The sequence below is a fragment of the Clinocottus analis genome, unplaced genomic scaffold (assembly GCF_023055335.1).
Source record: "Clinocottus analis isolate CAN_PGR_092001 unplaced genomic scaffold, fCliAna1.0.p SCAF_10, whole genome shotgun sequence".
Lineage (NCBI taxonomy): Eukaryota > Metazoa > Chordata > Actinopteri > Perciformes > Cottidae > Clinocottus > Clinocottus analis.
In genome coordinates this window covers 9,543,107-9,567,559 of record NW_027175821.1, presented here as the reverse complement: position 1 = coordinate 9,567,559, position 24,453 = coordinate 9,543,107, and the positions used below count along the sequence as shown (strand labels likewise).

The window sequence follows — 24,453 nt, the reverse complement described above, 5'->3', positions numbered from 1 at the left end:
CTCCTTCCTTTCCTCCTTTTCCACACTCACCCCCACACCTCTTCCCACGATTCTCTACCTCCATTCCTCTTCCTTTCTACACTGTGTACATAGCACATGTCTGAGATGGGTCAGATATATTCCATGGAGAAAAATAATGAATGGAGTCTGATGTGGCGGAAAGATACCTTTGTAAATTGAGCAGAGGTAGTACGTACAGAATGAAGACCGTGAAAGAAAACAGGAGAGGAGAATTACTTGTTAAAAAAAGGACAGACAAACAGAATAACCAAATGTACACTGAAGGTAATGATGATGGCGAAATGATTGCTAAAGGAAGAGATTTACCTCAGATGTTTACAATTCACAAATCCTGTTGCATTTTGGAAAATTGTCCAATGTTTTCTGTAATAATCAACTTGTTAAAAGCTGTCTTCTACTATCAGAATACTCAAGTCGCTATAGTCGCTACAAGTCGCTTTCAAGTCACTATATGTTTTATGTGGGCTTCGTTAAAATTGCTTCTGGGAATATGGAGTTCAGAGAGAGAGAGAGAGAGAGAGAGAGAGAGAGAGAGAGAGAGAGAGAGAGAGAGAGAGAGAGAGAGAGAGAGAGAGAGAGAGAGAGAGAGACTATTTTCAACTCAAAGAAATACTGTGTGGGCTTTTCTGGAGGTCAAAGAAATTGTATTTGCAGTAAATGCTGAGCTCAGCCTGAATCCCTCCCAGCCAATATGTCCTTCCCTTTAGGAAGTGTTAAATAAATAATTGAATTTACTCTAAACGATCAATAACTCACTGCAAGTTTAGAACCGTGTAACAACAAATACAGAATTAACTCTATAAATCCTTCTATTTCCATTTATTGCCCTCGGAGCATGAGAGCAATAGAAAGAGATGATATTGATATAACAGCTTTGCTGATAGCTATGCATATATATATATATATATATATATATATATATATATATATATATATATATATATATATATATATATATATATATTACTGTCACAGACCGACCCACTCAATTCATGACACGTTCATACAGTCCGTCCACCATGTGTGGACACACCCATGCTATACGCTCCTTAGCGTTCACAATATATATTCAAGGAGTTACGGTCAAATTAGCTAGCTCCGTAGACCTGCTTTCCAGTTTCCATCGCGCGTGTCTCACAAGCAGGGTGAGAGAGAAGAGAGAAAGAAGATAAAGAGCCATACAGACAGACAGAGGTGAGATCTGATTGGATAAAGAGCGTTAAAGCAGCGTTCTAGGCCAGCGACAGCTCGCCGGCCTGAACAGCCAGCAGACAGCAAGCCATGAGGAACAGACATCCATATATACATGAAAACAATGAAAAAGTACAGCCATAAATAATGACATCAGTTATCTGTACTATTTTTTAATTAGTCTTTATGAATTCCTTAACCTTCAGCCATCAAAATCATGATTCTGAGACATCTATAAGATGCGATATTGAAAATCCTCATTCAACAGTTGCCATTTCTAACACTTAAAAATTGCAGCAATGTTAACATCTGGCAAAATGTCAACTCGTTTCAGTAATATTTATCCACAAGCAAACCTTTGGGAGATGACGTTTACGACGTGCAAATTGAATAATTTATAACAACACCAGTATACTTTCTTTGTGAGTAGCGTTTTTACCAGTCCGGCCATCACTCTAACAATCCATTATCTCTGACCCTCAACTCTAATGGCCTCACTGTTGCTGTCTTTCGAATGCAATCACCACTGAGATTCAAAAGAACACTTCTGAGATGTCAGAAGAAGATTCAGGCACCTGCACACAAGCCCAAATATTTCCCATCAAGAAAGCTTCTTTACTCATGAGGCTTCCACACACAGGCATGTTTGCTCACAGCACAGCGATTAATTCATTGGAAAATGTCAAAGTAGTCCTGATACCATTGTTTTAGTAAGGTAAGTGATTTGTAGCTCAAAGACAATTTTACCACATATGTAATATTTTTAATTTTTGTCACATCGTTGGTCCTGGGACAGGGATGTTATGTGTACAGATTGTAAAGCCCTCAGAGGCAAATCTTGTATTTGTGATTTTGGGCTGTACAAAATAAACTGAATTCAATAGAATTGAAGTGAAAGTGGAATAAGTCAATTGATAGAACAATTGCAACCCACAATTTGCTAACCCACAAATGGGCTAGAGGGCATTGTAAAATGCTCTTTATTCAAACTCAAAAACAAGCGGTGATGTATGCAGGAAATCAGTTCAAAGTCTTCATATAAGACACATAATACAATTGTGCCAAAAACTAAAATAAACTCACAAGCTGTCTGCTGGCGTAGTAGGAGCTGAGTGGTGTTGACATACCTAGCAGACTGTTTACTGGTAGTTACGTTCACTGTTCACCAAACACAGCGTCCAAAACACTTAAAGTGACACTGTTTTGCCCACTTTAGAGCAGCGGCAGGGGGTTGGTGCTGCTCTGTGTTATCACTCGATTGGCCGGGGGCCAGTTAAGAGGGGTGAGTGAGGAGTCAGCAGGCGGTCTAAAACCGACAGTATAAAACAAGCAGCAAAAGGGGTTTTAAATGTGAGTCAACACAAACCACGAACGGCTCTTGAGCAAGCAACCATAACTGGCAACCCCAGAAATGATATAGTTTCCTGCAGCAATACTTAGATGATGTATGTACTCTAATTGCTGCTTTTCTGGTGTCATTTGTCATTTTTGAATTGTTGCCAAGTTCATAGAGGGCGGGTCCTACATATTGAGAATGGTTCAAAAGAGGTGAGAGGAGAGGAAGAAGAGAGGACAGTGGCATGCTGCTAAAAGCGCCTGCATCTTTTTCTTTTGGAGAGGCAAGGAATTTGGCTTAAGTGTGGCCGGTAAACATCTGCAAAAAAACCCCTCTGGAATGAACAACAACATGTTTTACCAGCACTGGCTGCGCTTTTGGCAGGGCTTACGTGGAAGAAAAAGCGTTCAGGTGTTTCCATGTGTCATAAGCCACTCATGTGAGTTGCCCTTTAAGGATATACTGAACATCATTTTGGTCCAGAGATAAAAACAAATTAAATCATGAAAAACTATAGCATCATAATTTTAGGATTAACTGGAGCAGAGCTGCAAATATACCTAAGAGGATTAAACTCTAGTACCTCATTTCACATTCACATAACACAATCTTTCGGTTAATGTATTAATTAGGAACATGTTAGACAGTCCTCTGCACTTGCGGTGGAATTTAATGGACAGTTTGAGTTCCTCTCTGCAGCTTTTGATATCAGCATTTTGCTAACCTCATGGTAATGGGATCCAATCAAAATGTTGTCAATTACTCTACACAACTGTCAATAAACAAATCGGGCGAGACGATCGCTTTCTTTAAGTCAATAAACATTCATACCACTAATGCAGGCTGCAGTGTGCGCGTAATGGAGTCATCAACTCTTTTGTTTTGATCGAACTTCATTGTCTGTGAACAATAATTCATTATTCTATGCAGTTATGCAGCACTCACACACATGTTTTCTGACACTACGTCTTCTTATAATGTGTCAACAAAGAGCAAATTACTGTGTGAGGCCATATTTCCTTCTGATTTACATACAGCTGCTCACAGTTTTCAATGCATATTCTTTAGGCTTTCTCGTCTCTGTCCACAGAACAACCATCGTCATTGTTTTGTGTCTTTCCCTCACTCCCTCCGTTATTCTCTCTCCAGCGTGTAGTGGTAGAGTGTGTAAATCACAAGATTAAAATCGGCAAAGAATTATTTTAGCGAGCCTGTAATGCATTGTGTGCAGCAAACAAATTTATGTGCTTTGTTTATGTGCTTTGGAGGGTGGTGGAAGGGGGGTGATGCTCGGCAGTAGCAATGGGTGTATTGCTTGTAGTAGGTATAAAACACTACATCCTGCTGTCAATGGTAACACAATCATGCTGTTTTACAGATATTGATACCAAAATAATCTCAGGTTTTATGGCAATTAATTTAAATTGAAGAATTTTCTGAGCAGACGCAGGGAAAAATCAATGCTCTTCTCAGCCATATCTTTCCTCAGTCTTCTGGTTCAATAGTCGTCAACATTACCTCTGTATTTTACCTACAATGATAGATGCAAACTCAATAAAGTAAATCTCTGGTCCTGTGAACAGAGTGGATTATGTTCCACTGAATTACTTAGTGTTTCAACAATGCTGGATCTACACCACCTGAACAGTTGTGCTATTTAAGGCATTGACTTGCTTGTTAGTTGCTATACTATAATAACCAAATCAAATTATTTTCTGAACATTTTAAAAGCCAGCACTCCCTCTTTTGGACATTGTCTGTATGGTCGTAATAGCCCCAAAAAGAAAAACATTTTGGAGGTTGGGCGACAATTCACAATTATAATTCAACAATAAACGTGAAATGATGTTAGATAGCGTCCTCGAATACGGACAGTCCCAAAAACTGTGCCGGGTGCCTGTATTGTGTTACTATTAACATTACAGTTAACAGCGATACTGTGACTACTGTGTAGAGTTTGTTCAAGATTTTCACAACGTAGACATTTCACACATCCACACTAACAAACAGGTAGGCTCAACTCTGCTTATCGGTGTACTGCACTGTCACACAGACACACTGTCGCGTTTCCTCGAGCTAAAGGAGCAAAACTACAAAATTGATTCAAATTACAAACACTGGAGTTACACTCGAGGCCGCTGCTAACAATTGTTCTATTTTTAGGATGTTAATTACATTGACAATTAAGATATCTTTTATTTTTTGGATTCTTTGATTAATCCATTGGTCCAGAAATTGGAACAGAATAATTAAGAATAAAGTCTACACCGACATCATGTCTCAGATGACCTGTTTTGTCAACAACAACAACAGTCATGGAAGCTGTTGAGTTTAATATCAAATGAGAAAAGTAAATGCCTACATTTAATGAAGTGGAACAGACAAATGTTTGACATGTTTGCTTGAAAAGTGAGTCAAGCAATTAATAGATTTTTAAAATACTTTCCAATTAGTTTTCTGTCGACTGACAATTACTTTTTCAAGCTCTATGTCATCGTGGTGAAGATGACACAAGTGAAATAGTAGAGAGGGCATGAAGTTTTGTTGGTACAGTCAGGAAAGACACCATGGGGAACAATCCTCCCTCTTTTGTGTTCGTGCCCCTGTGCGTGCCTCCAGGACAATCGATGGGATCACTCGTGAGGTCTGGATTTTATGAACCTAATTCCAGCAGCGGTGTGAGCCACTCAGCTCTTTTACAACAACCGCTCTGAAACTGATTCCTCCTCTCTGGTCCTGGCTGAACTATCACTAACCCATCAGAGAGGAAGTCTGAGGAGGAAAGGAGTCAGCTGTTCTAAAGACACTGGACTGTTACCAATACCAGGAGGACATATACAAAGGGATGCATATACAAAGCCGCAGCGATGGAAGAAGCTAAGAAATAGAAGTAAATTCAAATATGTGGCGCTGATTTAGTTCTTTGATGATCTTGATATTGTGTAATCTTAATATGATACATTCCAAGAGAGCAGAAACGTCCTCATAGCTGCCTCAGATAAGGCCAGACATGTTCTGAGCTCATGTCATATTTTATTCTAACCACTGAAGTATACACATTTCATGAATAGTGATTCGATTTAACCTAAATTGAAAGAAAGAGCAGAGAAAAAGTGAATCAAAGGCACTAAATTCTATTCAAGCTATGTAAGGGGGAAATAACTGCAGTCTTAAAACAGAGAAGGAGAACATGCAGGCCTTTTTTTAAATGTGTACACATCCAAAGAAAACGTCAAGATGCTGTTTTTAAGAGTGATTCTTGAATGAACTATTTATACGCACGCACACGCGCACACACACACACACACACACACACACACACACACACACACACACACACACACACACACACCAATCAAAACAGATCTTTCCAGAATAAATGCAACAAGAACGCCATGTTAGAAAACCATCCCACATCCCACTGGCTCTGAAGCCACAACAATGTTTTGGACCAGAGAGAAAGTCACCAGTGACATTCAGGCTGCAGGCCAAACAGTTGGGCTCAACCCTGCTTATCAGTGTACTGCACTGTTCACCAGCCCACACTTTTCTGACTCCAAGCCGCAAGTGAACCTCCGTCTCCTGCTTAGAGTTGAGAGCTTTACAATTTAAGCCAGTTAAGTGCTGTATTGTTGTTAATAGGAAGGAGGGTTTGGGAGGAAGAGTCTACGGTCTAGAAGTCAATTCAGGACTCATGATGCATTTTGTATGTATATATAAAACTGAGAACCTGAATGCTTGGGTAAGCTACAAGCTTCAGTTCAAAAATGTAATTACACAGCTATTCAGAACTCCACCTGTGCATCTAAACCTGCATGAATGCACACAGCGCCAACTAGATATGTGTGTGTGTGTGAGAGAGAGAGAGAGAGAGAGAGAGAGAGAGAGAGAGAGAGAGAGAGAGAGAGAGAGAGAGAGACTGTTTTTGACTTCATGAAGAGGAGGACAGGACAAATAGACCTTTTTCTGTGTACATGTGTGAGTATAATATCGAATGTACGTCCTGAAGATGACCTGAAGTTTTGGAATGTTCCAGTTTTCTAAGTTGAAGAGTTGTCCTTGTAAACTCTAGTTATTTAACTAAGAATGTTGCCATGACTTAAACATTTGTCAAATGAGCCGCGTCTCTAATGAATGAGGCTCTACTCGCGTGGTGGAAAGCGATAGTTAATCCGTACTCTAAGCAGTTGACCCGGCACAAGCACGCTTCCTCACTTTTGCCATCTGGGATTTTTTATCATGATCCTTCCTCAACTGCCTTTATCTCAAACTAATCCATGGAGAGTATGTATGAAGTGTTAGAGCGTTGCTTTAATGTTACCCCACTCCCTTTCAAATGGATATAAATAACAAGACATTCATTACAAAGAAACATGATGGGTTTCAACCGAGGATAAAAGCAACCTGAAAATCACAGTTTTGAAAAAATCTAAAATGTTCAGTGAAAAAAGAAAATAATAATTATCCCCATTTTAAGTACCATTATGAAAATAGTATTGAATGTCAACTGCAAGTTCCTCCCAAAAAATAATAAACCATAATCAATGTAATCAAACTGTTCACTGAGGTGCTGATTGGCCTTCATGTCGAGGCAGAGAAAACTCTGTAATCTGTAATCAGACACATGCCAGCGTTTATACGGCAGTATTTCATCTTCTGTCCATGTAAAACAAGGAGGTAGGAAAGGAAGAGTAGTTGAAAAGTTGAGCAAACATTCACACATGGGGACAGTTGTGAAGACAAAAGGAGAAGACACAGTGAAGTGTACGATCACTCTTAAGAGGTGAGATATCCCAGAGAATCCAAAAACAAGTGTCTGCTCTCAAAATGCTAATAAATGAATCCACTGCAGAAATGATGCAGCGACAGCACATAGAGGACCGACCACAGGCATCCATCTCCCTCCCTCTATGTCCCAAACGCAGTTGGATTATCATTTATTACAAACGTCACGTGGGTGGTGATTGACAGGCTGCGTGAGGCCTGAGATCAGCACTGTGTTTTGTTTATCTCTCTGCAGGAGGACTCATTTCTAGCACTAATGACTTAGCTGGCTCCTAATGGATGATAGAAATAAAAGGAGCTGTCACTGTCAACACTCAAACAAAGTCCTTTTATAACATATGTAGCAAAAATATCTATTTAGTAATGTATTTAGTAATGCCTTCACGCTGCCCAGAGTCTCTCCCCACATCCAGATATTCTTACAACAGCAAGTGACGTTTGGAAGTTCATTATTGACATGGGAAAGAGTCTGTGATACAACATGATCTCAGCTTCTGCGCTTCACAGATGAAAGGAGCTGCTGCCTAAAGGGATGTTGAATACTAAATTTGGATGAAGTTCAGAATGAGGTTGAAACCTTGGTTAAAGCGAGACCTTTGTCTTGAGATAATTTAGTTGCACAGGATATGTCGTGATTACAACTACAATTTACAACATAGGATAAACTCTGTAATTTGTGGATGTCTATAAATATATGTCTCTCTTAAAGTGCACTCAGCCATTTCCTTGAAATTGTGGTTTAGTATTACTGGCAAAATAATTGCTTGCTTTAAAAGGGAAAGCAATGCAGGAAAGCATGCAATGCTAATGTGAAAAACTGCTGTTTCCATTTCAGGTTTTATGAGAAAACTAAATTTAAAGAGCTGCATCATAATCTATGGACATTTTACTGAACATAACCGGCTGGCCCAGTAAATCATGATGCAGTTGTGAAATTAAACTGAATAACCATGATTGGAAATTGCGCAGAGAAGGATGAACAACAACGTGCTCCTTCTCATGTAGAGTATTAAATGAGGCTGTGTGTTTGTACTCCAGCACATTTTATATAATTCATACATATCAACTATAATGAACGGATATTTGATAATTGTTCAAGTAAATCAAGTTGCAGAGCACTAATAGAAAGCAACACAACAAGCACCGATTCCTAAGCACAATATGCATTAGTACTGGAAGTAAACTAAGGTGAAATAATTGAAGTACTCAAACCAAATTATGATCATGAACTCTCATTCTTCCATTAGGAAACACAGGCATAATGACAAATGCAAACCCTCCATTTTCAGATGAGTTAAAAAAAAAAAAGATACAGCCTTCCTATTTTGAAAACAAATCAGTCTTCTGCGTGTCCTTGTGAAAAAAAATAAACCATTCATCAATCTGTGAGGTAGAAGCAACTCTGGGCCACAGCTGTCCATCAATCAAACCACTGGCCAGCTGTCCAATGGAAGGCAAAGTGACAGCGGTGACCCCGCCACCTGGTCGACTAGCTGACCTTTGAATCATCCTGACAAGGTGATGGATATCCTGCGTCACAGGAAGTGAAACATTTCCCTTCCAGACTGCAGGTAAGCTGACAGAGTTACAATTGATTAAAAAAAAATGCACTCACTGCTACAACCAAACAAACTTTTACATGTCAGATCATATCATGGACATTTATAAGGATAGATGTACATAACCTGAGAGCATATTTACAGGTTTTCAAAGACCAATCAGAAAATTAACTTTAAAAACAGCAACGAGCCACATCACCCTCAGATTCAAAGTACTTTTATTGAGTTGCAGGCTCCCTCTATAAAGAAGGTAGATACTGGCTGCGGTCGAATAGTCAAAAAAATTACCTCCTAACATCTAAGCCGCACCACTTTTCCTTGACCTCTGTGGAAAACGTCACGCGGTCAAGGAAAGATTGGAAACACCCTTCATGAGCTGGTAGGAAAAGACAACTGCGGTGTTTAGAGGATCCGGCTCCACTTTCACTAGGCGTTGTAGTTATGATGCGACGGCAGACGGATGTTAGGGACGTCAGTCTGCAGCAGTGAAACTACAATGTTCAGGAGATGGACTACAAAAAAGCTCATCTTAGATACTTCGACCAGTGTTATGTCATAACGAAATAAACAACCCTGTTCAAAGTATAACTTTATTTTAAAACCAAGGTATTTTTCCCAGAGTACAAAGCAAGTAAACTGTCTCATTGTTCAGTTTCAAACAGCCATCCATCATCCATCATCATAACCGGAAAGCGAAGGCAGGATACACTCTGGACAAGTCGCCAGTCCATCGCAGGGCAGACATACAGACAGACAACCATTGGCCCCTCTTGCTGTGAGGCGACAGTGCTAGCCTCTACACCACCCTGCAGACCCCAGTTTCAAACATGCTGAATTAAATAAGTTCTCCCACTAACATTGTTGTTATGGTTTATATGATATGATGATCATAGGGATATGCAGACAACAGTTTAGTAAACCTGCTGCTCTTGGTGTGAAAAACAAAAATGAACCTCAACCTTAGATATAGTTCATAGTTGAATATATCCTTTAAACACATTTCAATATTGAACAAATGGATCATTTAAAAAGATAATAGTTGGAACCAAGGCCACAGAGTTGGACATTTAATGACCTTTAAAGGGTTTCTTCTCCTTGACACATTGCTATATGAGTGACATCCAACAGTTTTTACAACCAGGGGATGAAAACACCATCTGTTTCAGGTCCACATCAGTTTTCAGCAACTCGCTCACATACACATATAAAAACACAGAGGGCTGGAAGGTCAGCCAGAAACATGACATCCAGCAAGCTGTTACCACATCATATAGTGCCATCTAATTGAGGGAGGAGCCATAAACTCTGATTAAAAGAGGTTAGTGTGAGTCCAATGATGGGGATTTGTTGATAGACTTCCAACAAGTTAATAGTATAAATGATTAATAATAATAATTAAAAGTCATTTTTTGCATTAGCTTTTTTAATAAATTGTCAATAAACTTAAATAAGCCATTCTTCAGGAGACACTGTCAGGTTAAAAACTGCTGACATGCCACAGAAATGATCTTTAGGAGTCTGTCAAACAAGTCTGTATTCTGACTGGATCCGGTAGGTAGTTGTATTGGTCCTAAATCTGCTTTGAAACCCATTACCACTTTAGCGGTCTATCTAAGCGCAGCTCCAGTCTACAGCAGTCTACAGGGGCAAAGCAGAGTAACTTTACACACTAACACACATTCAGGTTTGCACTTACACACAATACTGAAATCAACAAGAAGTTTAGCACCATTTAAGCATGCTGTAGAATATCCCTTCTCCTCTTTGGTTCCAGCTCGCCACACACACACACACACGCACACGCACGCGCACGCACACGCACACGCACACGCACACACACACACACACACACACACAGATTAAATCAAGGCTCTAATCAAGGTCTGGGGCTAGGTAGTTTTTCTAATTACTTATGGCTTTCACTGAAATTTCATATCAGGAACCTCAGGGTGGTTAACCTGCTTGTGTGTGTGTGTGTGTGTGTGTGTGTGTGTGTGAGAGTGTGTGTGTGTGTATATGTGGACAAAAACACAGTTTAAAACAGAAACACTCCCTCCCTCCCTCCCTCCCTCTCCCTCTCTCTCTCTCTCTCTCTCTCTCTCTCTCTCTCTCTCTCTCTCTCTCTCTCCAAGCGCAGGAGAATTGTATTCACTTATTACAGCAGACATAGTCGTGAAAGAGAAAGAAAGAAAGACAAAAAAACGAGGCAGATAATAACATTTAAGAGATGGAGACAGAAGAAGAGTGAGAAATAGAGCATGAGAGAAATAACAAGGCTATATAATATGGCAGCAAGGATTAGTCAAGCATGAAACTAGCGAGGGAAGAGCTTCGAGATTTAGCATTGAGAACAGACGGAAAAAGAGAGAGGAATGATTCTGATCCAAGGCGTCTTTACTGGCCGGTATCAGGGAAGGTGTTTGAGTGTTAAAATGTGTGTTCAGACTGGCTGGTTGTATGGCCCAAAGAGACGAGCTGATGGTGCTCGAAAGAGAAACATTTGACGTGAGAAAAACCCGGGAGTCAAAAGTTTGCAACTTGCAGCCTTCCATGCATGTAAGCTTTTTAGTGTGTTTTCATCTGCGCCAAGTAAGATGTGTGGTTCCCGCCGTGGAGGGTGCAAATGCCCCCTCCACTTCCTGGTTGGCTCCTGAAGGAGCAGCAGCCAGTCCAAGTCCAATTCGCGGAGACCCCCTGTAACTATTTGGCCAGCTTGTTAATCACGACAGCTCGCCACTGTGTCTCCCGCTTGAGTGCTAAATCTAATAGTTGTATTGTGGATTTTAGTAATTTAAAGTTTAGGCATGTGTCAATTATCTGCAGACTGGAGCCAGCTATAGTTTTAGAATGAGATGACACAGTTATCAGAGTATTATTATTTTTAAGACACAACATTTGGTTGTGGTTTGCACAATTTGGTTTGTTAATAATCAAAGTGGATTTCCACACGAGGCGCTGGAATGCTATTTTCATTGTTTGGTTACGATGAGGCAAAATGAGTCTTCTTGTTGAAGATAGCAGTAGCTCATATTTTAAGATTCTTCTTTTGATTTATCCCTTTTCCCCTTTTGTAGTTTGCTTCTTCGTTTGTGTTTGTAGTTCAAAGTTAACTTGTTAATAAATATTTGCCTTTTATAAATTCCAACTGGTTACATGTTGCTTACCCTTCCCCAGAGAGCTGGGTAGTAACAGTTTGTAAAATAGATGACAAAAGAGCAATAAACCACAATTGCAGATATACTGTGAGCAGACTGAATGCACAAACAAGTGGGGCATCTTGTTGTTCTTCATAAATATTGTATTCTTGGATTATGACTAAAAAAAAAGGGAAATCTTTCCATCAGCATGAGGAGAAGAAGAGGATTCATGGGAAGAAACAACAACTTAAGAGCTTTTCCACCTCTTGAGGATCAAATCAGCTGTACTTGTTCAGCAACAACAAGCTTTCTGTCAGTTTCTACACTGAGAATGTGAGAAAAGATGCTGAAAAAGCAGAAGAGGGGAGACTGTGGTCCATTTGGTCCAAATCTGGTTTCTCAGAAATGCCCATTCAAAGACAGACACTACACAGTAACCACAAGACACATTTCTACAGGATCTCCTTTCTAAATGAGCAAAAGCACCAGAGGAACATTTATAATTACACTGCACAAAAAAAAAGCTCCACTGGCTGCACTCCCAGCTGCTCTGGGTGGGGACATACTACTTATTTTTAGGCTCATGCATGAGCTGTGAAAGATTGACCCAGCTCACTTTGCTGCTAACAGCACAGCAGGCATCCGTAATAAGATTCTTCCCGAGCTGAAAGCTGTACTTGCCTTAAGTTTATTAGGTCAATGCACAACAACTGGGCCACACAGGTATTTATCACACCAACTTAAAAACGTGTTATGTTACTGCTGGACACTAAGTAAATAACCATGACAGATATAAGGACATACACACACACACACACACACACACACACACACACACACACGGCTTAGGAACAGTTGGGTCTTAAGTGAGATAGGGAGGGGAGTGATAGTTTACAGAACGGCCATGACGACCAACTCACACTAAAGACATATCATTTATGTTTTTTCTGCATCACTGTTGAATGAAAGTTGTTTATCACAAATGTAAATTAACAACTGAATTTAAATGATGAAATATTGTGTGAAACAAGTGTTAAATACATTTTGTACAGTATTATACATGTGAGTCAAACCACAGTGTGCGTGCATCTGTTAGTGTACGAAGCATCAGGTTCAACGTGCCATTGACATTTATAAAAACAGAAAGTCTTCACATTATGCTGTTCTCATTAACACATCTTCTGTAATAGCAGCCGGAGGCACACCTGCAATCTCACTCAATTACTGAGAGCAGTCCCATTTAAAATAAACCAAACAAGACACGGCACACCGGGTTCCAGTGGCTTCGCTGCTGGTGGCAGCTGATGAATTTAATTGCAAATTCTAGTGTGTTATTACTCCTATGCATTTCTCAGCTATCTCTACCTGTGTTGTGTTTTTTGTGGGGTTTTTTGTTGGCTATATTCCGCATTCTTCTTTTTACAGAATACACTTTAACATTGTATTTCTTCAATTTGACTTAAAATATACTGGTATAGACAATTTGTCCTCCTGTTAAGTGAGTAATGTGTCCATGTTGATTGAAATTAACTTAAATAAGAAGAAATGAACTGAGCATGACATGTACCTGCTGAGTAAGTTAGTTAATGTCACTCCTTACAAGAGACGTTACACAATCCTGCAGCTGCATTTATGTGTCTTTTTTTCATAGCCAAAAGCATTTTCTGTTTTCCTTGTATATGTGTATCTTAAGAGGGCTGAGCCAAGATTTAGAAAAGGTCAATGATAAGATTGGATTTCTATTACTGACAGTCTTGAGCGTTAATAGCATTAGAGAGGATAAAGCCTTGGGCAATTTTACAAAAGTAAAAAAAAAATGGCAACCAAAACAACAATAGTTGCTTCCTGTCACTTAGTGAGAGTCCAATTAAAGTCTATTCAGGGCTGAATTTTGTATGCTTAAAATTACATCTGCATAAAGTAGCTTCATGTATTTTTTTGTTATCTATGGCTGAAGCAGAGATCCTAATTCATGTCTTTGTGGATTACTGTCGGCTCGCCATGTTCTAGTATTAAAAGTCGTCAGATGGTTCTGAACTGCAAAATTTGAACTAAAACCAGAACAGGTTGCTCTTTATGTGTCTCCTGTCCTCATTCCAGGTCACATGGTGTAGACGAGGTCCTGTTGCTCAGGCTCATCAGTTTAGCGACACCTGGAAGCTGTTTGATATCCTACAGAATCCACATGGAAAATGATTTGCATTTTCTATCCTGGGCATCATCTCATAGTTGAGACATTTAACAGTTTAAAAGGGATGTTATTGCAAGAGCAAAATATATATTTTATATATAAATAAATATATAATAATAAATATGGATTTTTCTTTAAAAACCTTGACATTGAAGATGGATAACGAAGTATGATTTTAGTGCATTAGGAATCAGTAAACAATCATAAACAATCAGACAAAGTCTGAATAGTTTAGTTGTTAGTTGTTCTAAATAATCATCACACACATCCCCAGCATTTACAACCCCACTTCTTGGTGGAGGCGTTGTGTCTCTCAGAGAGGAGTGCACTTGTTACTCTGATAAAGAAAGGCTCTGCAGGCGGTCTTCTGGCGGAGAAAAGACAATCACACAGCAGTCCAACTGGCTCAAAGGACTAACTCTGAAAGACAGCCAGACAAATGGGAGCCAATGTAGCCAAAGAAGACAACAACAACAAAGGCAAACCTTGCCAGACTGGACTGCGTAGAAAGAGGTCTGGTTCGTGGTCAGTATTCTTTCCGTATTTGTGCAAACAAACAATGCTGTTAGAAAGGAAAGAAAGAAAACGCAAAGGATGACCACGAGGAAGAAAACCAACTCTGATAAGATAGAGCAAGAATTTTAGCTAAACTCCAGTGAATGTATGAGACAAAATTAAATCAGTTGAACAAAATCAACCTTAACATCAACCACCTTAGCACCGCTTTCACTCTATACACTAAATGTATTTACACACTTCATATACTTTGCATTTTTGCATTTTGCATTTTTGCATTTATTATCAAATTTTCTTAAATGTCTTGTAACTCTGATTGCTGATGCACTCCAAATGAGACAGATCTGTTTTTGTCCAGGCATGTGACAGCTGTCACTCAATGTGATTGACCCTTGTTATCCACTGACCTTGATCTAATCCTGACAGGGGAAATACACAAGGTTAGATCATTTATTCCTTTCCTCCATTACAACAACCTATTCAGTGACCATAAACTTTGTCAATCTATCCCTGAGTATCAAACGTCACTCTGTCCCTCCATTCTTCTCCCAATCTCTTGTTTTTCCTCACCGTCTCCCCTCCTCTCTTTCCCACCTGCGTTCCTTGTTTTAGTATGTCTTCTCTTTTTTCCATTGCCTCTTTCCATTAATCTCACTTCAAGTCTGCACATGGATATTCTGAAAATTGTAGCACCACGACGCATTTCCATCGATTTAACATGCACTTGTAACTCCACGGTGCTAATTTCTCATTTTACCTTCCACTCCCTTTTCAGCAGCTGGAGTCAACAACACAACTTGTTTTTATACGTCTTCCTTCTTTACTCAACTAGTCCTGCCCTTTGCGCCCTCACTCCAAGTGCGATGGAAAAGCTATTTGTTGCATTTGTTGCATGTTGACATTGAAGATAACAGATTAGGGTCGCTGTTCACATCACACCACACTGTCCACCGCGATGTGCTGCTCTGCGTCACTGCAGACTCACCGGGGAGAGAAAAAGGGTAAATATCACTCACACTGACAGTGAGAATTGGTGATAAACTGCTGGAAATGGTGAGGAGGGAAGACAATACGGGAGACACATGATAAAGAAAGAGAAATAAAGGACAGGGGGGGGAGGTATACCGTGTCTGTGGTGTGGTGTGGTGTGGGTCCTCAGCTGGAGAACACCAGCCGAAAATGAAGAATCAACCGTTGTTCTGTTGGAGGCATCCTGACGACGAAAGGGAATGTTGCACATTTCCACATGAATGTAACAGAAAAGAGAGTTGGTTCAATATTGTGCAACAAGTAAATGATACTACAAAATATGTCTTGTATTTATTTATTTGCTCTCTCTTTGTCTCTTTGGGCTGCATGTGACTGCCAATGTCTTTCTCTTGTTTCTTTGTGAAGGTCAAAACAAAACTAGAAGCAAAAGCAGCATTCTCTTAATCATACAGAGACAAACCAAAAATCAATAATTCTTGGCAAAACAGATAGACGGTACTTGTATATGGATATTTGGATAGGAGGGGGAATACAGCTGTATCAGTGTTTTCAAATATTTTCCTGTTTGTGAAAATCCCCGTCTTTCTACATGCAATCTGACAGACAGGCACTCACAACACCATACACACTGGAGTAAACACACAGTATTTCATGATTATAGTTCGAGAATGCCACGTCATTTCAGCCGTTAATAGTGGAGTTCAGGTAAAGGATGGGAGCTGAGGAGAAGACAAATAACTATTATCTGGGTGGCTATCCCTGCTGACATTTCTGTTTAAATCACAAGCTGATTTGTGTGTGCGTAGGCGGATACCATTTCAGTGTTTCTCCATTTTAGCAGGTCTGGCACAGAAAAAGAAAGATCAGGATCACAACATCTAAACATGATCTGCCTTCAACTCCTAAATATCAGTCTTCCTCAAGCAGAAGTGGATGCCCTTTTCCAAACAAAATCTTCTGTCGTTTCTTCAGTCATCTGCCGCTTCTCTTTCATCCCTCCATCCAGTGTTTCTTCCCGCCATAACCAATCCTCCTCTGCCTCAGTCACTCTCTGTGTTTGTCATTCCGCGGTTGCTTCTGAGGACTTATTCATTTCCCCTTGTATTGCCTGTCCACTTCTCCATTCTCTCTCCTCCAGTCCAACAGTCAATCTCCTGCTGGTCAATAGAGACCACTTATCCCAACTCTACCTATCCCATTTTCTCTTAGATCATTACACTATATCTCTTGAGCACTCTCTCTTCTTTTATTTCTTCTTTTGATGGCCCGGGGATACTCTGAGTGCTTCCTCTCTCATTTCTCTCTTCACTCCCTCTATAGCTTTAAAGCGTTGAAATACATCTCTTGTTACTTTTGATACTCTCTGTCTGCACAATCCAATTTCTCTTGACTCCCACTCATCTCTCTTTATTTCGCTGTGAGGCCCAAAGTGAGTGTAGAGTGACTATCTCTCGATCATTTCTCTGAGCAAAACTGTTGTGGAAGGACTCCAGGTCTGGTTTAACCATCTGGCATGGCTTCTGAATAGAAAACACAGTAAAATAAAGAAAAAGAGATTAACAATGAGTTGTTGTATTAGTGTCAGAAACTACTAACAGTAGTAAGAGTGTTGTGTCTACTTATCACTAAGTGTACTTTTACATATATATTATTTATACTTTCTCTGAATTCCAGCACCACTTCCAAATCTGACCCTGTATGAATTGTTTCTACAGAGCAGTAGCTGAAAAATCAATCATGCATTGGGAGACACAGACACAAAGAAAGAATACAAAGCAGAAAAACAGAAATAAAGCATGATGAAGGTCTTTTCTTCAGGCAGAGGAGAGAACTAGGGCAGAGTTGGATTCAATGTGGAACCTAATAAGAGATACAACCAGCAATAAACAACCATTATGGTGTTTGAAGAGAAAGTGCATACAAACCTATTGATTCAACTTGAAAGATCCCTAAATAGACATGGAAATGTTTACAATGGTATAAGATTTAAAGAGAAAACGAGAGCAGGGAGGCAAACAGGATACACCTCCTTCCGGATATGAAATGTGCTGCGATTCTCCTGTGTGCTATTCAGATTTAGAGGCAGTGATAAACCCCTCCTCGGGCCCAGAGCTGGATCCTCCACAGTCTCTTATCACACTCTGAGAAATACACTTTCTACACACGCATATACAAACACACAGAACCGCTCAGCAAAAGGGATTACCCATAAAGACATTAGATTACAGAGATATAAACAAACACAAAGATGCTTGGACTGGAGAAACGGAGGAATCAATAGGTCATCTAGTGGATAGATAGAGAAGAGGAATGTTTCGTACGTTCTTACTTGCTTTTATTTAATTCAGAAAGTGAATCTCCGTCTCTCTGCCCTACTAACAGCAGAATGTGAATCCCCACCTGTTACCTGAGAAGCTTCCTCTGCATCCTGATCCTTTCTCACACTGTTGGACAAAAACATTTTATTTTCCAGAAAAGGAAGGAGAGCTAAGAACACAAACAATGACCAAATGATGTAAAAGTTAAACATCTAATAGGATCAAGATGTATGCTTCACACAAGGAGTTAACGGGAGTCCTGCCATAGTTACCTAACGGTGTAGATTTCAATCTTTAGATCGGATTGTTGAATTTAGATTCCCCACAGTAACAGTTTTCCTGTAACGGTCGACACATATACTCACATAACTGTTACATCTCTCATCTGGTGTGAACAACCACTATTTGATATTCTGTAGGTACATGTCAAAATGTTATCTGCTGGTCATGCCGAAGGGAAAGTGATAAATTCAACCAAATACATTAAGAATTTTCTCTTATAATTGACTGACATTGCCAGCTTTAAGCATTGCTGCTAGTTTATAGCTCAAGGCAAGTCAGACCTGTCCAGTTAATAAGATACGGCTAATATTTGAATTCTAACATTTAAGTGGCTTCAGGCTGACTATGAACTCCATTTTTCAGCCTTAACCTCATGTCTCGCTATATTGACAAAATGGTGGGTTGTAATTATAACTTGGGCTCAAAATCTATTTGTGCTTTCACAGAAATGTGTTTTCATTGTGTTATTTGTATTTTTTATTTTTTTTTACAATTGAGCCCTTTCACAAACCTGTTTCCACACATAATTTGTTTTGGGAGAATATGTATCCATACAAGCCAGGAGAAAGTGATAGTAAGAAGTGTGTGACACTTACAAGCGAAGCTATCGATCAGCTGCAGGTCAGATATGAGAAGCTGGTTTATGGCTTGAAATAACCTTCCTCTCCTTATCTGCTTCCTGTCTCACACCTTCCTCCTGTCTGCCCCACTCCCCTGGTCCTCGTGTCTTTCATGTCTGTTGTTTCAGAGCGATAGGCATCTGAGCACATGCATTCTTTCATTGACTGCCTCCTTTGGGGGAAGTGGTAGATACACAAGCATACAGCACATTGGTGTGTACAAACATCAGCAAAATACGAGGACTCTTTACTCTCTTATACACCAACTAGTGTAATTACATTCAACTCCTGCTCTCTGCCTCCACTCCTCCATTCCTCAAAGAGAAAACATGTGTTGTGGGTTCATTAATCAGATGCAACTCCATCAAAAGGTGAAGCACCTGTTTGCTGGGTCAACATGTTTTGCGACACTGAACTGCAACGCAATGTCAGAATACTGAGTGAAAGGAAGCTCACGTGAATAAGACCAAATTAAAAAGGGACAAGGGAAAACAGATCGTATTTGGAAAGAAAGTCTTTGTGGAGGTCAGACTGAGTGACAAATGAACACAGGAATTAGATGTGCACACACACACACACACACACACACTAGAGTGACAGTGTACTTCACAGTGCAAACAGAGGACATGTGTCTGCTATAACTCACTTGTATGATTCAGGCGGGTCCTGGCGTGCTGCTCCTTTGTTGCGAGACAGATCACCAGTGGGGGTTCTTGACGTGACAGCTATTGTCATGGGAACACTGAGGATCGACACTGTCACATACATCTTTCTGAGTAGCAACATCGTCTGTTCCTCCAGATCATCATTTGGTGGACTTCCTCAGGTGTCACCTGCCCGCTCTCTTTGCTTCTGAAGTGAATATTCTCTGTAGAAAATAAAAAAATAAAAACCTTTGTGAAAGGCCGTCGATGCAGTCAGTTTAAAATGTTGCCACCTGCATGTCTTTGTGCTGAAGAGGTTTCATTGTTCGGAAACCAATTCATAACCACCAGGAGGCACAAGAATATCCATATATTGTTTCCCAATAACCTGCATAAAGAGACAAGCACATACCTGCACAGTGCTACTACTTCCTCCTTCTTTTCTTTGGCTTGGACTTGACAGCATGTCGACCAGAGAGGATCTTTTCCAGGTGAAGACCATTTTTTGGTCAAAACATTAAAATGCCCATGAAGAATAACAATTGAGAAGAAGATATCAGTGTATGAGTATATTTTCATGCTGTGTCAGTTATGAACTAGTGTGCGACTGAATATAAAAGAGAATAAAGACTTTCTCCAAAAAGTCTGTCCTTACGATGAAGAAATAGGTATTATTCATGTGGCTCTTTTAAAACTGTGTTAGAACATTATTTACAAAAAAGTTCAAAGAAAATGTAAACAAATCAGCAGCATCAGCAAAAGAAAACAGCAAAGAAAAGTACACGGGGAAAAAATCATTAATAATAATAAGTATTTTCTTCAACTTTGCCAACAGTTGGTATGTTGGTATGCTGCACTTTTTTCCCTTCTGTAATGTTTCATGATCCAAAGTTACTTGTACTCGGTAAACACAGATACATTCAGGCAAAAGTCATTCATTAGGAACATCAACATTTCTGTCTTTGGAGATTCAGTCATTGTTGAGTCAAAAAAAAAAAAACAGTATAAAAGGAATTGGTGCAACTATTTGTTGCAACATCATGATGCATGAGAGTGTGTGCGTGTGCGTGTGTGTGTGTGCGGTGATGGACATGCCTCTGCAGCAGTTGAGACGAATGCTTAATTACACGGGTTCAAAGACGCTCCATTATAAGAGCAGACCGGATGGAGGGGAAGGAGAAGAGTGACGAGCGGGAACATAATCCATCCTCCTGTGAGCGCTGTATGGCTGTCAGACGATGTTGCAAGGACAAATTTCATTTAGTCAGGGGATTTAGCCCATACAGTGTCTGACTTTGCTTTGTGAACGTCTCGTTTCTTTTGGCTGCTGCGAGCCCTTGAAGGAGCAGAGTTAAAGTATCCAAACCCATTCACCTTTGCAGCTCTAATTTGAATATCTAATTAACTTTCAAACGTGGAAAAAAAGACTTTCATGGTCTAATGAGTTAATATCAGCCCCAGTGACAATTTGGAGTATTAAACCACACTTTTACACTTTTGCCGCTGCAATTACAGTTATGGTAATAATACTAAAACTTGCTTTTTAGAGAGCGGAACACAAATATAATTAGTTTGTGTATCCAATGCCGGAGACAAATAGACCATTTTAATAGCCGAAGAGAGATACAAAATACAATTAATATGAAGCCAAGGAGTCTGTAAGAGTCCCACTTTGTAGATAAAACTGCAGAGCTTCTGATTGGAAGTTTACATGTTTGACCTTCTGGGAAAAACTGCAAAAGGAATCTCTTGAAAAGTCTGTGAAGATGAAAACCCCAAAATACCTTCTTCCAGTAAAGCACTACGATGCCCCTCGTAATTCCTCTTGCTTCATAACACACGTCTCCCTCGGCCCGATCCAGGTGCAAAGGTCTGGGAGAGTTTAATAGTGTATTGTTATCCCAGTATAGTGCGCTGTGTCCCCAGGAGGGCAGGGGATAACGCAGATTGGGGAAGTTTGCATATCCGGTAAAAAAAATCTCCTTAGATCTGGACAACAAACCTACTTGTAAGGTTATGGGAAAAGATCATGCTTTGGGTGAGAATAAACCTTTTGTGAGTGAGTGAGTGCGATGGTAAAATATCAAAGTAGAAAGAGTTGGCAGAAGGGAGAATGAGGGAGCATCACCTCGTGTTTACCTTCCCATCAATCTCATTACAATGTGATGGAGAAAAATGAGACTGGCTGATGAGAAAGGGAGAGTACGCAATTAAATGTCACAATGGATTAAAGGAAAATGGGAGAAATGAAACTTGGTGTACGTAAAGTTTAGTCCATTAGTGAGAATGGTGAGACTAAAGCCTGGATATCAACGACAGCTGCCTGGAGTGAAAAGAAGAGAAAGATTAGAGACTGATGTGAAGGAGAAGAGGAGTTTTTGATCTAATGAGTTTGGTCCTGATCATCTGTCTGAATATCAACTCACCGACTGCTTTTACTTCTGAAATTAATATCTTAAATACTGACTGTGATCTTTTAAGAGAGAGCCATAACAAAGCATAAAGATAAGAGTAAAAACAGGAAAGACCAGGATTTAGATCTTCTTTCACTTCACACATCTACAACATTAACAGCCAAACTAAACGCATATTTAGAGTTTCCGCTGATCAAACGTGGACATTATAAGGGAGCACTGCTGATGGCAAAAAAATCATTCTCCATCATTCAGTGTTTTCCAACCAGGTTCCTTTATTGTTTGTAGTTCTGTAAATCACTGTTTTTAGCTGTGGTAAATATATAATGTATCAAGCATTCGGGTGATGAGAAAAGTTTACAATAAACCTAAAATCTCAATCTAGGAAACAAAAATGATTCGGATAATGTTTTCAGGAAGCTCCAATCTCTAGAAGCATCTCGCTTGCATCAGCTGATTGGTATCACCCTCTTCATTTATGCTTCACCATCAGTTGCTCATTCATAAGCTGCTCGACTCCCAGTAGATTTAACTCCAGATTTACCAACTAGATTTGCTCAATACCGATAACAATATCTGAAATGCTGCTGATGCAGCCTAAATTGCTGTATCGGGTATTTGCCTGTATGCACCGATTCAATTTGACGTTATCATTTCATTTATCAGCTGATGAACACTGCACAAGAACAACAACACGTGTCGCTTACTACCTGATCTCTACTTCCTGTCTTATTGTCAGTGCACATGTGCAACTCTCAACAGAGATAAGAAAGAACCGAGATGACTCACTTGTTAGCTACTTCCATCATCAGCTTAGCCGCGTACAGCTGCTAAAAATTAACAATTATGTCTTTGTATGTAACGTCCTGATATCGATAGCTGCTTGGTATCAGCCGATACACAAGTTCTGGTATTGGAATAGGGATTGAAGAGATAGTGAAGCTTCATCCCACCACCAGCCATCTGGGATGTACTAAATCTGAAACCATAACGCCTCATCCATCCTGTGCTGGTCCTTTTAGATTACATTTCTTCTCCATCCATCTGCTGAAATCCTATTTTCATGACAAACAATAAGATACCCACCCTCGCTCCATCACTGCTGCCTGGAGCAGCCAGAGAATGGGACGATAGGGAGGAAAATTAAAAAGGATGAGGAAGGAGGAAGTTGAGGAAAGGTTCTGGTTCTCGTGTTTCATTTGAATTAGGCTCATACTATGTCAGTCATTGACCAGCAGGAGTGTTTTGAAAGTTAAAAAAAGTAGCAGCTATAGCCAAACATGTTCATGATACCTGTGCCTTTGGATGTTTGAGCTGCTGCTATCGTAATAAGACACCAATTCACCAATGTTGCTTCAGGTAACAGAGGATCCTGGGCATCCTATATTTCAAACTGTCTACAAACACAATCTGTAACTAAGTTATCCTTCTACGAGGAACGAGATCCAGATGTGAAGTCAGCATGTGCTGTCACAACACCACTTCCCTCAAACATCAAAGTGAACTGCAGCGGATGCTGCTGGAGCGACCATTCGACAATCAGTGCCATCGCCTCCAGCAACGACTCACCCGGAAATAAACCATCTCAGCATAACTCTGATTGACCTACTCTGCACTACATCAGTAGCTGCCGTCTCTCTGGAGCTCACAGCGGCTGGGCTGCCTTGCTTAGCCTGCAAAAGCAGAAGTCTTTAATGTTTTTGTCCTGACATCTGATAGCCCTTCAACTTCTTAGATCTGTTATTTATCAGCTGTTAAACTAAACAGCTGCGTAGGTACTAAATCCACGACCCGCCACTGGTTTCTTGTACGGTACAAGAATCTCATCATTTGATCTATCGCTCTAGAAGGTTGAAAGATGGATCAAATAGTAAATTGTAACTTGGCCTTCAGGTTCAGCTCCTTTTTGAAAACACCGTTTGAAACCAATCCATCTGTCAATCTCATGCGACAGCTTACCCACACTCATAAACAGGACGCAGGATATTTCAACAAGCTTTTTTATGTGCGCAGAAACTTACTCCCAAGCCAAAGGAGGCAATGCTACATTTTCCGGCACATCACCCTGGCCATCGATGGGCCAACTATCCTACCAGCAGCTTTAAAACTGGATGAAAACCACCCCACTGCACGCTGGGAGCTACAACCTAATGATGCTAACAGAACTACATCATCAGCAGAATGAGGTGGACTTGGTGGCTTGTGACTACTTACACAGAAAGTCCCTTCTATTTCCATGCTGCTTGATTTGTTCCAAAGCCCTTGAAATTAAAGTGATATGGAAAAAAAATTAAAAACCTGCACAAAAGCACAAAGAAACACAAAACAACCCTATTTCCTGGTCTGTTGGATTGGAGACAAGGCAAATTGAATTAAGTATAGGGTAATAAGATGTTGGGTTTGAAAACAAACAAAAAAACTATCTAAAAGTGGATATGTAAATCTTGTC

At 40.0% G+C, this 24,453-nt stretch overlaps 1 long non-coding RNA gene across 2 annotated transcripts; it reads right to left on the bottom strand.

Annotated features, from left to right (window-relative positions):
- Positions 1–16,055: 16,055 nt before the first annotated feature.
- On the bottom strand, positions 16,056–21,191 carry LOC137795176 (uncharacterized). 2 transcript variants are annotated; one of them, XR_011078379.1, is made up of 6 exons: positions 20,003–21,191; positions 19,593–19,814; positions 18,923–19,118; positions 18,317–18,383; positions 18,127–18,170; positions 16,056–17,246 (listed from the first exon to the last, which is right to left on the bottom strand). It is a non-coding gene; the product is annotated as an uncharacterized lncRNA (long non-coding RNA). The 2 variants fall into 2 exon arrangements; XR_011078380.1 differs by having other exon boundaries at positions 18,923–19,062.
- Between the last annotated feature and the right edge of the window lie 3,262 nt (positions 21,192–24,453).